The 9,525-nt window shown below is 47.6% G+C and overlaps 26 non-coding genes and 8 pseudogenes across 26 annotated transcripts in view; all 34 read right to left on the bottom strand.

The window, feature by feature from the left end:
* LOC138539427 (5S ribosomal RNA) overlaps positions 1-18 on the bottom strand; it is a 119-nt gene extending 101 nt beyond the window's left edge. Inside the window, exon 1 of the ribosomal RNA XR_011287494.1 lies at positions 1-18. This exon is cut by the window's left edge and continues 101 nt beyond it. This is a non-coding gene — a ribosomal RNA (5S ribosomal RNA).
* Positions 19-124: 106 nt separating this feature from the next.
* LOC138538186 (5S ribosomal RNA) lies at positions 125-243 on the bottom strand. The gene has a single exon (XR_011286295.1). It is a non-coding gene; the product is annotated as a 5S ribosomal RNA (ribosomal RNA).
* Positions 244-706: 463 nt separating this feature from the next.
* Positions 707-815, bottom strand: LOC138547114 (5S ribosomal RNA; annotated as a pseudogene).
* A 106-nt stretch (positions 816-921) lies between these two features.
* On the bottom strand, positions 922-1,040 carry LOC138542532 (5S ribosomal RNA). The gene has a single exon (XR_011290511.1). It is a non-coding gene; the product is annotated as a 5S ribosomal RNA (ribosomal RNA).
* A 106-nt stretch (positions 1,041-1,146) lies between these two features.
* LOC138547459 (5S ribosomal RNA) lies at positions 1,147-1,265 on the bottom strand. The gene has a single exon (XR_011291299.1). It is a non-coding gene; the product is annotated as a 5S ribosomal RNA (ribosomal RNA).
* A 106-nt stretch (positions 1,266-1,371) lies between these two features.
* On the bottom strand, positions 1,372-1,490 carry LOC138536829 (5S ribosomal RNA). Its single transcript, XR_011284990.1, has one exon. It is a non-coding gene; the product is annotated as a 5S ribosomal RNA (ribosomal RNA).
* Positions 1,491-1,596: 106 nt separating this feature from the next.
* LOC138542826 (5S ribosomal RNA) lies at positions 1,597-1,705 on the bottom strand (annotated as a pseudogene).
* Positions 1,706-1,811: 106 nt separating this feature from the next.
* Positions 1,812-1,930, bottom strand: LOC138544275 (5S ribosomal RNA). Its single transcript, XR_011290689.1, has one exon. It is a non-coding gene; the product is annotated as a 5S ribosomal RNA (ribosomal RNA).
* A 106-nt stretch (positions 1,931-2,036) lies between these two features.
* Positions 2,037-2,155, bottom strand: LOC138538782 (5S ribosomal RNA). Its single transcript, XR_011286869.1, has one exon. It is a non-coding gene; the product is annotated as a 5S ribosomal RNA (ribosomal RNA).
* A 106-nt stretch (positions 2,156-2,261) lies between these two features.
* LOC138548675 (5S ribosomal RNA) lies at positions 2,262-2,380 on the bottom strand. Its single transcript, XR_011292467.1, has one exon. It is a non-coding gene; the product is annotated as a 5S ribosomal RNA (ribosomal RNA).
* Positions 2,381-2,843: 463 nt separating this feature from the next.
* LOC138545805 (5S ribosomal RNA) lies at positions 2,844-2,952 on the bottom strand (annotated as a pseudogene).
* Positions 2,953-3,058: 106 nt separating this feature from the next.
* Positions 3,059-3,177, bottom strand: LOC138547458 (5S ribosomal RNA). The gene has a single exon (XR_011291298.1). It is a non-coding gene; the product is annotated as a 5S ribosomal RNA (ribosomal RNA).
* Positions 3,178-3,283: 106 nt separating this feature from the next.
* LOC138540943 (5S ribosomal RNA) lies at positions 3,284-3,402 on the bottom strand. The gene has a single exon (XR_011288966.1). It is a non-coding gene; the product is annotated as a 5S ribosomal RNA (ribosomal RNA).
* A 106-nt stretch (positions 3,403-3,508) lies between these two features.
* Positions 3,509-3,627, bottom strand: LOC138539425 (5S ribosomal RNA). The gene has a single exon (XR_011287492.1). It is a non-coding gene; the product is annotated as a 5S ribosomal RNA (ribosomal RNA).
* A 106-nt stretch (positions 3,628-3,733) lies between these two features.
* LOC138542422 (5S ribosomal RNA) lies at positions 3,734-3,852 on the bottom strand. Its single transcript, XR_011290404.1, has one exon. It is a non-coding gene; the product is annotated as a 5S ribosomal RNA (ribosomal RNA).
* A 453-nt stretch (positions 3,853-4,305) lies between these two features.
* On the bottom strand, positions 4,306-4,414 carry LOC138547018 (5S ribosomal RNA; annotated as a pseudogene).
* A 106-nt stretch (positions 4,415-4,520) lies between these two features.
* Positions 4,521-4,639, bottom strand: LOC138549727 (5S ribosomal RNA). Its single transcript, XR_011293501.1, has one exon. It is a non-coding gene; the product is annotated as a 5S ribosomal RNA (ribosomal RNA).
* Positions 4,640-4,745: 106 nt separating this feature from the next.
* Positions 4,746-4,864, bottom strand: LOC138539424 (5S ribosomal RNA). Its single transcript, XR_011287491.1, has one exon. It is a non-coding gene; the product is annotated as a 5S ribosomal RNA (ribosomal RNA).
* A 106-nt stretch (positions 4,865-4,970) lies between these two features.
* On the bottom strand, positions 4,971-5,089 carry LOC138538185 (5S ribosomal RNA). The gene has a single exon (XR_011286294.1). It is a non-coding gene; the product is annotated as a 5S ribosomal RNA (ribosomal RNA).
* Positions 5,090-5,553: 464 nt separating this feature from the next.
* Positions 5,554-5,662, bottom strand: LOC138544073 (5S ribosomal RNA; annotated as a pseudogene).
* A 105-nt stretch (positions 5,663-5,767) lies between these two features.
* LOC138551220 (5S ribosomal RNA) lies at positions 5,768-5,886 on the bottom strand. Its single transcript, XR_011294949.1, has one exon. It is a non-coding gene; the product is annotated as a 5S ribosomal RNA (ribosomal RNA).
* Positions 5,887-5,992: 106 nt separating this feature from the next.
* On the bottom strand, positions 5,993-6,111 carry LOC138547457 (5S ribosomal RNA). Its single transcript, XR_011291297.1, has one exon. It is a non-coding gene; the product is annotated as a 5S ribosomal RNA (ribosomal RNA).
* Positions 6,112-6,217: 106 nt separating this feature from the next.
* LOC138541520 (5S ribosomal RNA) lies at positions 6,218-6,336 on the bottom strand. Its single transcript, XR_011289525.1, has one exon. It is a non-coding gene; the product is annotated as a 5S ribosomal RNA (ribosomal RNA).
* A 106-nt stretch (positions 6,337-6,442) lies between these two features.
* Positions 6,443-6,561, bottom strand: LOC138539422 (5S ribosomal RNA). The gene has a single exon (XR_011287490.1). It is a non-coding gene; the product is annotated as a 5S ribosomal RNA (ribosomal RNA).
* Positions 6,562-6,667: 106 nt separating this feature from the next.
* On the bottom strand, positions 6,668-6,786 carry LOC138538184 (5S ribosomal RNA). The gene has a single exon (XR_011286293.1). It is a non-coding gene; the product is annotated as a 5S ribosomal RNA (ribosomal RNA).
* A 475-nt stretch (positions 6,787-7,261) lies between these two features.
* On the bottom strand, positions 7,262-7,370 carry LOC138543262 (5S ribosomal RNA; annotated as a pseudogene).
* Positions 7,371-7,475: 105 nt separating this feature from the next.
* LOC138544160 (5S ribosomal RNA) lies at positions 7,476-7,594 on the bottom strand. Its single transcript, XR_011290677.1, has one exon. It is a non-coding gene; the product is annotated as a 5S ribosomal RNA (ribosomal RNA).
* A 106-nt stretch (positions 7,595-7,700) lies between these two features.
* Positions 7,701-7,819, bottom strand: LOC138547456 (5S ribosomal RNA). The gene has a single exon (XR_011291296.1). It is a non-coding gene; the product is annotated as a 5S ribosomal RNA (ribosomal RNA).
* Positions 7,820-7,925: 106 nt separating this feature from the next.
* On the bottom strand, positions 7,926-8,044 carry LOC138541519 (5S ribosomal RNA). Its single transcript, XR_011289524.1, has one exon. It is a non-coding gene; the product is annotated as a 5S ribosomal RNA (ribosomal RNA).
* Positions 8,045-8,150: 106 nt separating this feature from the next.
* On the bottom strand, positions 8,151-8,269 carry LOC138539421 (5S ribosomal RNA). The gene has a single exon (XR_011287489.1). It is a non-coding gene; the product is annotated as a 5S ribosomal RNA (ribosomal RNA).
* A 106-nt stretch (positions 8,270-8,375) lies between these two features.
* LOC138538183 (5S ribosomal RNA) lies at positions 8,376-8,494 on the bottom strand. The gene has a single exon (XR_011286292.1). It is a non-coding gene; the product is annotated as a 5S ribosomal RNA (ribosomal RNA).
* A 463-nt stretch (positions 8,495-8,957) lies between these two features.
* On the bottom strand, positions 8,958-9,066 carry LOC138545696 (5S ribosomal RNA; annotated as a pseudogene).
* A 106-nt stretch (positions 9,067-9,172) lies between these two features.
* On the bottom strand, positions 9,173-9,291 carry LOC138547455 (5S ribosomal RNA). The gene has a single exon (XR_011291295.1). It is a non-coding gene; the product is annotated as a 5S ribosomal RNA (ribosomal RNA).
* A 106-nt stretch (positions 9,292-9,397) lies between these two features.
* Positions 9,398-9,506, bottom strand: LOC138542985 (5S ribosomal RNA; annotated as a pseudogene).
* Positions 9,507-9,525: the final 19 nt, after the last annotated feature.

Below are 9,525 nucleotides of genomic sequence, written 5' to 3'. Positions count from 1 at the left end.
TGTGGTGTGGCCGTAGGCTCTGGGCCTAGTGAGTTTTGTACTATTAAGCATCTAGTCGGCTAGACCTTGCAGTTTTAAAAGGCAATTGAGAAAGGGCTCACTTCCTGAACTTGGAGCACAAAAAAGCCTACAGCACCTGGTATTCCCAGGCGGTCTCCCATCCAGGTACTAACTAGGCCTGACACTGCTTAACTTCCGAGATCAGTCGAGATCGGGTGCATTCAGTGTGGTGTGGCCGTAGGCTCTAGGAATGCTAAGAATATTACTCTTATGCATTTGCATTTAGTAAGCTAAGCCATGCAGCCACTTGCAACATGATACCACGCTCATCGCTCGATCAGGCTCGATCAGGCGAGATATATAAGACTGGTGGGCCCATTCAGGACTCCTATGTCTGGTAGGATAACTTTAATTCATCCATCCTGTGTCTGTTGCAGGGAGGTGGAGAGAACAATCAACACAATAATGGTTTTCTTTCATGCCTCTTGAAGGACTCAATATTCTCTGTACTGCATTACATGTGAAAGTCGATTTATTACCCATGAACACACTACCTGTATGCTAATTCTATGTAAAAAGGTAGCTCCAGCCCTCATGATGTTGTCCAACATTTCCGCTATAAAACGGGATACAATTATTTTGGAAACATACCAAATTTGAAAAATAATTGAGAAGTTGCGCAATTACTAATCATGGAGCACAAAAAAGCCTACAGCACCTGGTATTCCCAGGCAGTCTCCCATCCAGGTACTAACTAGGCCTGACCCTGCTTAGCTTCCGAGATTGGGCACATTCAGTGTGGTGTGGCCGTAGGCTCTGGGCCTAGTGAGTTTTGTACTTTTAAGCATCTAGTCGGCTAGACCTTGCAGTTTTAAAAGGCAATTGAGAAAGGGCTCACTTCCTGAACTTGGAGCACAAAAAAGCCTACAGCACCTGGTATTCCCAGGCGGTCTCCCATCCAGGTACTAACTAGGCCTGACACTGCTTAACTTCCGAGATCAGTCGAGATTGGGCGCATTCAGTGTGGTGTGGCCGTAGGCTCTGGGCCTAGTGAGTTTTGTACTTTTAAGCATCTAGTCGGCTAGACCTTGCAGTTTTGAAAGGCAATTGTGAAATGGCTCACTTCCTGAACTTGGAGCACAAAAAAGCCTACAGCACCTGGTATTCCCAGGTGGTCTCCCATCCAGGTACTAACTAGGCCCGACACTGCTTAGCTTCCGAGATCAGACGAGATCGGGCGCAATCAGTGTGGTGTGGCCGTAGGCTCTGGGCCTAGTGAGTTTTGTACTTTTAAGCATCTAGTCAGCTAGACCTTGCAGTTTTGAAAGGCAATTGAGAAATGGCTCACTTCCTGAACTTGGAGCACAAAAAAGCCTACAGCACCTGGTATTCCCAGGCGGTCTCCCATCCAGGTACTAACGAGGCCCGACACTGCTTAGCTTCCGAGATCAGACGAGATCGGGCGCAATCAGTGTGGTGTGGCCGTAGGCTCTGGGCCTAGTGAGTTTTGTACTTTTAAGCATCTAGTCAGCTAGACCTTGCAATTTTGAAAGGCAATTGAGAAATGGCTCACTTCCTGAACTTGGAGCACAAAAAAGCCTACAGCACCTGGTATTCCCAGGCGGTCTCCCATCCAGGTACTAACTAGGCCCGACCCTGCTTAGCTTCCGAGATCGGGCGCATTCAGTGTGGTGTGGCCGTAGGCTCTGGGCCTAGTGAGTTTTGTACTTTTAAGCATCTAGTCGGCTAGACCTTGCAGTTTTGAAAGGCAATTGTGAAATGGCTCACTTCCTGAACTTGGAGCACAAAAAAGCCTACAGCACCTGGTATTCCCAGGTGGTCTCCCATCCAGGTACTAACTAGGCCCGACACTGCTTAGCTTCCGAGATCAGACGAGATCGGGCGCATTCAGTGTGGTGTGGCCGTAGGCTCTGGGCCTAGTGAGTTTTGTACTTTTAAGCATCTAGTCGGCTAGACCTTGCAGTTTTGAGAGGCAATTGAGAAATGGCTCACTTCCTGAACTTGGAGTACAAAAAAGCCTACAGCACCTGGTATTCCCAGGCGGTCTCCCATCCAGGTACTAACTAGGCCCGACACTGCTTAGCTTCTGAGATCAGACGAGATCAGGCGCATTCAGTGTGGTGTGGCCGTAGGCTCTGGGCCTAGTGAGTGTTGTACTTTTAAGCATCTAGTCGGCTAGACCTTGCAGTTTTAAAAGGCAATTGAGAAAGGGCTCACTTCCTGAACTTGGAGCACAAAAAAGCCTACAGCACCTGGTATTCCCAGGCGGTCTCCCATCCAGGTACTAACTAGGCCTGACACTGCTTAACTTCCGAGATCAGACGAGATCGGGTGCATTCAGTGTGGTGTGGCCGTAGGCTCTAGGAATGCTAAGAATATTACTCTTATGCATTTGCATTTAGTAAGCTAAGCCATGCAGCCACTTGCAACATGATACCACGCTCATCGCTCGATCAGGCTCGATCAGGCGAGATATATAAGACTGGTGGGCCCATTCAGGACTCCTATGTCTGGTAGGATAACTTTAATTCATCCATCCTGTGTCTGTTGCAGGGAGGTGGAGAGAACAATCAACACAATAATGGTTTTCTTTCATGCCTCTTGAAGGACTCAATATTCTCTGTACTGCATTACATGTGAAAGTCGATTTATTACCCATGAACACACTACCTGTATGCTAATTCTATGTAAAAAGGTAGCTCCAGCCCTCATGATGTTGTCCAACATTTCCGCTATAAAACGGGATACAATTATTTTGGAAACATACCAAATTTGAAAAATAATTGAGAAGTTGCGCAATTACTAATCATGGAGCACAAAAAAGCCTACAGCACCTGGTATTCCCAGGCAGTCTCCCATCCAGGTACTAACTAGGCCTGACCCTGCTTAGTTTCCGAGATCGGGCACATTCAGTGTGGTGTGGCCGTAGGCTCTGGGCCTAGTGAGTTTTGTACTTTTAAGCATCTAGTCGGCTAGACCTTGCAGTTTTGAAAGGCAATTGAGAAATGGCTCACTTCCTGAACTTGGAGCACAAAAAAGCCTACAGCACCTGGTATTCCCAGGTGGTCTCCCATCCAGGTACTAACTAGGCCCGACACTGCTTAGCTTCCGAGATCAGACGAGATCGGGCGCAATCAGTGTGGTGTGGCCGTAGGCTCTGGGCCTAGTGAGTTTTGTACTTTTAAGCATCTAGTCAGCTAGACCTTGCACTTTTGAAAGGCAATTGAGAAATGGCTCACTTCCTGAACTTGGAGCACAAAAAAGCCTACAGCACCTGGTATTCCCAGGCGGTCTCCCATCCAGGTACTAACGAGGCCCGACACTGCTTAGCTTCCGAGAACAGACGAGATCGGGCGCATTCAGTGTGGTGTGGCCGTAGGCTCTGGTTCTTGTGAGTTTTGTACTTTTAAGCATCTAGTCGGCTAGACCTTGCAGTTTTGAAAGGCAATTGAGAAATGGCTCACTTCCTGAACTTGGAGTACAAAAAAGCCTACAGCACCTGGTATTCCCAGGCGGTCTTCCATCCAGGTACTAACTAGGCCCGACACTGCTTAGCTTCTGAGATCAGACGAGATCAGGCACATTCAGTGTGGTGTGGCCGTAGGCTCTGGGCCTAGTGAGTTTTGTACTTTTAAGCATCTAGTCGGCTAGACCTTGCAGTTTTAAAAGGCAATTGAGAAAGGGCTCACTTCCTGAACTTGGAGCACAAAAAAGCCTACAGCACCTGGTATTCCCAGGCGGTCTCCCATCCAGGTACTAACTAGGCATGACACTGCTTAACTTCCGAGATCAGTCGAGATCGGGTGCATTCAGTGTGGTGTGGCCGTAGGCTCTAGGAATGCTAAGAATATTACTCTTATGCATTTGCATTTAGTAAGCTAAGCCATGCAGCCACTTGCAACATGATACCACGCTCATCGCTCGATCAGGCGAGATATATAAGACTGGTGGGCCCATTCAGGACTCCTATGTCTGGTAGGATAACTTTAATTCATCCATCCTGTGTCTGTTGCAGGGAGGTGGAGAGAACAATCAACACAATAATGGTTTTCTTTCATGCCTCTTGAACGACTCAATATTCTCTGTACTGCATTACATGTGAAAGTCGATTTATTACCCATGAACACACTACCTGTATGCTAATTCTATGTAAAAAGGTAGCTCCAGCCCTCATGATGTTGTCCAACATTTCCGCTATAAAACGGGATACAATTATTTTGGAAACATACCAAATTTGAAAAATAATTGAGAAGTTGCGCAATTACTAATCATGGAGCACAAAAAAGCCTACAGCACCTGGTATTCCCAGGCAGTCTCCCATCCAGGTACTAACTAGGCCTGACCCTGCTTAGCTTCCGAGATCGGGCACATTCAGTGTGGTGTGGCCGAAGGCTCTGGGCCTAGTGAGTTTTGTACTTTTAAGCATCTAGTCGGCTAGACCTTGCAGTTTTGAAAGGCAATTGTGAAATGGCTCACTTCCTGAACTTGGAGCACAAAAAAGCCTACAGCACCTGGTATTCCCAGGCGGTCTCCCATCCAGGTACTAACGAGGCCCGACACTGCTTAGCTTCCGAGATCAGACGAGATCGGGCGCATTCAGTGTGGTGTGGCCGTAGGCTCTGGTTCTTGTGAGTTTTGTACTTTTAAGCATCTAGTCGGCTAGACCTTGCAGTTTTGAAAGGCAATTGAGAAATGGCTCACTTCCTGAACTTGGAGTACAAAAAAGCCTACAGCACCTGGTATTCCCAGGCGGTCTTCCATCCAGGTACTAACTAGGCCCGACACTGCTTAGCTTCTGAGATCAGACGAGATCAGGCACATTCAGTGTGGTGTGGCCGTAGGCTCTGGGCCTACTGAGTTTTGTACTTTTAAGCATCTAGTCGGCTAGACCTTGCAGTTTTAAAAGGCAATTGAGAAAGGGCTCACTTCCTGAACTTGGAGCACAAAAAAGCCTACAGCACCTGGTATTCCCAGGCGGTCTCCCATCCAGGTACTAACTAGGCCTGACACTGCTTAACTTCCGAGATCAGTCGAGATCGGGTGCATTCAGTGTGGTGTGGCCGTAGGCTCTAGGAATGCTAAGAATATTACTCTTATGCATTTGCATTTAGTAAGCTAAGCCATGCAGCCACTTGCAACATGATACCACGCTCATCGCTCGATCAGGCTCGATCAGGCGAGATATATAAGACTGGTGGGCCCATTCAGGACTCCTATGTCTGGTAGGATAACTTTAATTCATCCATCCTGTGTCTGTTGCAGGGAGGTGGAGAGAACAATCAACACAATAATGGTTTTCTTTCATGCCTCTTGAAGGACTCAATATTCTCTGTACTGCATTACATGTGAAAGTCGATTTATTACCCATGAACACACTACCTGTATGCTAATTCTATGTAAAAAGGTAGCTCCAGCCCTCATGATGTTGTCCAACATTTCCGCTATAAAACGGGATACAATTATTTTGGAAACATACCAAATTTGAAAAATAATTGAGAAGTTGCGCAATTACTAATCATGGAGCACAAAAAAAGCCTACAGCACCTGGTATTCCCAGGCAGTCTCCCATCCAGGTACTAACTAGGCCCGACCCTGCTTAGCTTCCGAGATCGGGGGCATTCAGTGTGGTGTGGCCGTAGGCTCTGGGCCTAGTGAGTTTGTACTTTTAAGCATCTAGTCGGCTAGACCTTGCAGTTTTGAAAGGCAATTGTGAAATGGCTCACTTCCTGAACTTGGAGCACAAAAAAGCCTACAGCACCTGGTATTCCCAGGTGGTCTCCTATCCAGGTACTAACTAGGCCCGACACTGCTTAGCTTCCGAGATCAGACGAGATCGGGCGCATTCAGTGTGGTGTGGCCGTAGGCTCTGGGCTTAGTGAGTTTTGTACTTTTAAGCATCTAGTCGGCTAGACCTTGCAGTTTTGAAAGGCAATTGAGAAATGGCTCACTTCCTGAACTTGGAGCACAAAAAAGCCTACAGCACCTGGTATTCCCAGGTGGTCTCCCATCCAGGTACTAACTAGGCCCGACACTGCTTAGCTTCCGAGATCAGACGAGATCGGGCGCAATCAGTGTGGTGTGGCCGTAGGCTCTGGGCCTAGTGAGTTTTGTACTTTTAAGCATCTAGTCAGCTAGACCTTGCAGTTTTGAAAGGCAATTGAGAAATGGCTCACTTCCTGAACTTGGAGCACAAAAAAGCCTACAGCACCTGGTATTCCCAGGCGGTCTCCCATCCAGGTACTAACGAGGCCCGACACTGCTTAGCTTCCGAGATCAGACGAGATCGGGCGCATTCAGTGTGCTGTGGCCGTAGGCTCTGGTTCTTGTGAGTTTTGTACTTTTAAGCATCTAGTCGGCTAGACCTTGCAGTTTTGAAAGGCAATTGAGAAATGGCTCACTTCCTGAACTTGGAGTACAAAAAAGCCTACAGCACCTGGTATTCCCAGGCGGTCTTCCATCCAGGTACTAACTAGGCCCGACACTGCTTAGCTTCTGAGATCAGACGAGATCAGGCACATTCAGTGTGGTGTGGCCGTAGGCTCTGGGCCTAGTGAGTTTTGTACTTTTAAGCATCTAGTCGGCTAGACCTTGCAGTTTTAAAAGGCAATTGAGAAAGGGCTCACTTCCTGAACTTGGAGCACAAAAAAGCCTACAGCACCTGGTATTCCCAGGCGGTCTCCCATCCAGGTACTAACTAGGCCTGACACTGCTTAACTTCCGAGATCAGTCGAGATCGGGTGCATTCAGTGTGGTGTGGCCGTAGGCTCTAGGAATGCTAAGAATATTACTCTTATGCATTTGCATTTAGTAAGCTAAGCCATGCAGCCACTAGCAACATGATACCACGCTCATCGCTCGATCAGCGCTCGATCAGGCTCGATCAGGCGAGATATATAAGACTGGTGGGCCCATTCAGGACTCCTATGTCTGGTAGGATAACTTTAATTCATCCATCCTGTGTCTGTTGCAGGGAGGTGGAGAGAACAATCAACACAATAATGGTTTTCTTTCATGCCTCTTGAAGGACTCAATATTCTCTGTACTGCATTACATGTGAAAGTCGATTTATTACCCATGAACACACTACCTGTATGCTAATTCTATGTAAAAAGGTAGCTCCAGCCCTCATGATGTTGTCCAACATTTCCGCTATAAAACGGGATACAATTATTTTGGAAACATACCAAATTTGAAAAATAATTGAGAAGTTGCGCAATTACTAATCATGGAGCACAAAAAAAGCCTACAGCACCTGGTATTCCCAGGCAGTCTCCCATCCAGGTACTAACTAGGCCCGACCCTGCTTAGCTTCCGAGATCGGGCGCATTCAGTGTGGTGTGGCCGTAGGCTCTGGGCCTAGTGATTTTGTACTTTTAAGCATCTAGTCGGCTAGACCTTGCAGTTTTGAAAGGCAATTGTGAAATGGCTCACTTCCTGAACTTGGAGCACAAAAAAGCCTACAGCACCTGGTATTCCCAGGTGGTCTCCCATCCAGGTACTAACTAGGCCCGACACTGCTTAGCTTCCGAGATCAGACGAGATCGGGCGCATTCAGTGTGGTGTGGCCGTAGGCTCTGGGCTTAGTGAGTTTTGTACTTTTAAGCATCTAGTCGGCTAGACCTTGCAGTTTTGAAAGGCAATTGAGAAATGGCTCACTTCCTGAACTTGGAGCACAAAAAAGCCTACAGCACCTGGTATTCCCAGGTGGTCTCCCATCCAGGTACTAACTAGGCCCGACACTGCTTAGCTTCCGAGATCAGACGAGATCGGGCGCAATCAGTGTGGTGTGGCCGTAGGCTCTGGGCCTAGTGAGTTTTGTACTTTTAAGCATCTAGTCAGCTAGACCTTGCAGTTTTGAAAGGCAATTGAGAAATGGCTCACTTCCTGAACTTGGAGCACAAAAAAGCCTACAGCACCTGGTATTCCCAGGCGGTCTCCCATCCAGGTACTAACGAGGCCCGACACTGCTTAGCTTCCGAGATCAGACGAGATCGGGCGCATTCAGTGTGCTGTGGCCGTAGGCTCTGGTTCTTGTGAGTTTTGTACTTTTAAGCATCTAGTCGGCTAGACCTTGCAGTTTTGAAAGGCAATTGAGAAATGGCTCACTTCCTGAACTTGGAGTACAAAAAAGCCTACAGCACCTGGTATTCCCAGGCGGTCTTCCATCCAGGTACTAACTAGGCCCGACACTGCTTAGCTTCTGAGATCAGACGAGATCAGGCACATTCAGTGTGGTGTGGCCGTAGGCTCTGGGCCTAGTGAGTTTTGTACTTTTAAGCATCTAGTCGGCTAGACCTTGCAGTTTTAAAAGGCAATTGAGAAAGGGCTCACTTCCTGAACTTGGAGCACAAAAAAGCCTACAGCACCTGGTATTCCCAGGCGGTCTCCCATCCAGGTACTAACTAGGCCTGACACTGCTTAACTTCCGAGATCAGTCGAGATCGGGTGCATTCAGTGTGGTGTGGCCGTAGGCTCTAGGAATGCTAAGAATATTACTCTTATGCATTTGCATTTAGTAAGCTAAGCCATGCAGCCACTTGCAACATGATACCACGCTCATCGCTCGATCAGGCTCGATCAGGCGAGATATATAAGACTGGTGGGCCCATTCAGGACTCCTATGTCTGGTAGGATAACTTTAATTCATCCATCCTGTGTCTGTTGCAGGGAGGTGGAGAGAACAATCAACACAATAATGGTTTTCTTTCATGCCTCTTGAAGGACTCAATATTCTCTGTACTGCATTACATGTGAAAGTCGATTTATTACCCATGAACACACTACCTGTATGCTAATTCTATGTAAAAAGGTAGCTCCAGCCCTCATGATGTTGTCCAACATTTCCGCTATAAAACGGGATACAATTATTTTGGAAACATACCAAATTTGAAAAATAATTGAGAAGTTGCGCAATTACTAATCATGGAGCACAAAAAAGCCTACAGCACCTGGTATTCCCAGGCAGTCTCCCATCGAGGTACTAACTAGGCCTGACCCTGCTTAGCTTCCGAGATCGGGCGCATTCAGTGTGGTGTGGCCGTAGGCTCTGGGCCTAGTGAGTTTTGTACTTTTAAGCATCTAGTCGGCTAGACCTTGCAGTTTTGAAAGGCAATTGTGAAATGGCTCACTTCCTGAACTTGGAGCACAAAAAAGCCTACAGCACCTGGTATTCCCAGGTGGTCTCCCATCCAGGTACTAACTAGGCCCGACACTGCTTAGCTTCCGAGATCAGACGAGATCGGGCGCAATCAGTGTGGTGTGGCCGTAGGCTCTGGGCCTAGTGAGTTTTGTACTTTTAAGCATCTAGTCAGCTAGACCTTGCAGTTTTGAAAGGCAATTGAGAAATGGCTCACTTCCTGAACTTGGAGCACAAAAAAGCCTACAGCACCTGGTATTCCCAGGCGGTCTCCCATCCAGGTACTAACGAGGCCCGACACTGCTTAGCTTCCGAGATCGGGCGCAATCAGTGTGGTGTGGCCGTAGGCTCTGGGCCTAGTGATTTTG

Source organism: Ambystoma mexicanum, unplaced genomic scaffold, assembly GCF_040938575.1.
Source record: "Ambystoma mexicanum isolate Mex_15411 unplaced genomic scaffold, UKY_AmexF1_1 Mex_scaf10, whole genome shotgun sequence".
Classification (NCBI taxonomy): Eukaryota; Metazoa; Chordata; class Amphibia; order Caudata; family Ambystomatidae; genus Ambystoma; species Ambystoma mexicanum.
This window is presented reverse-complemented; position numbering and strand designations above follow the sequence as displayed.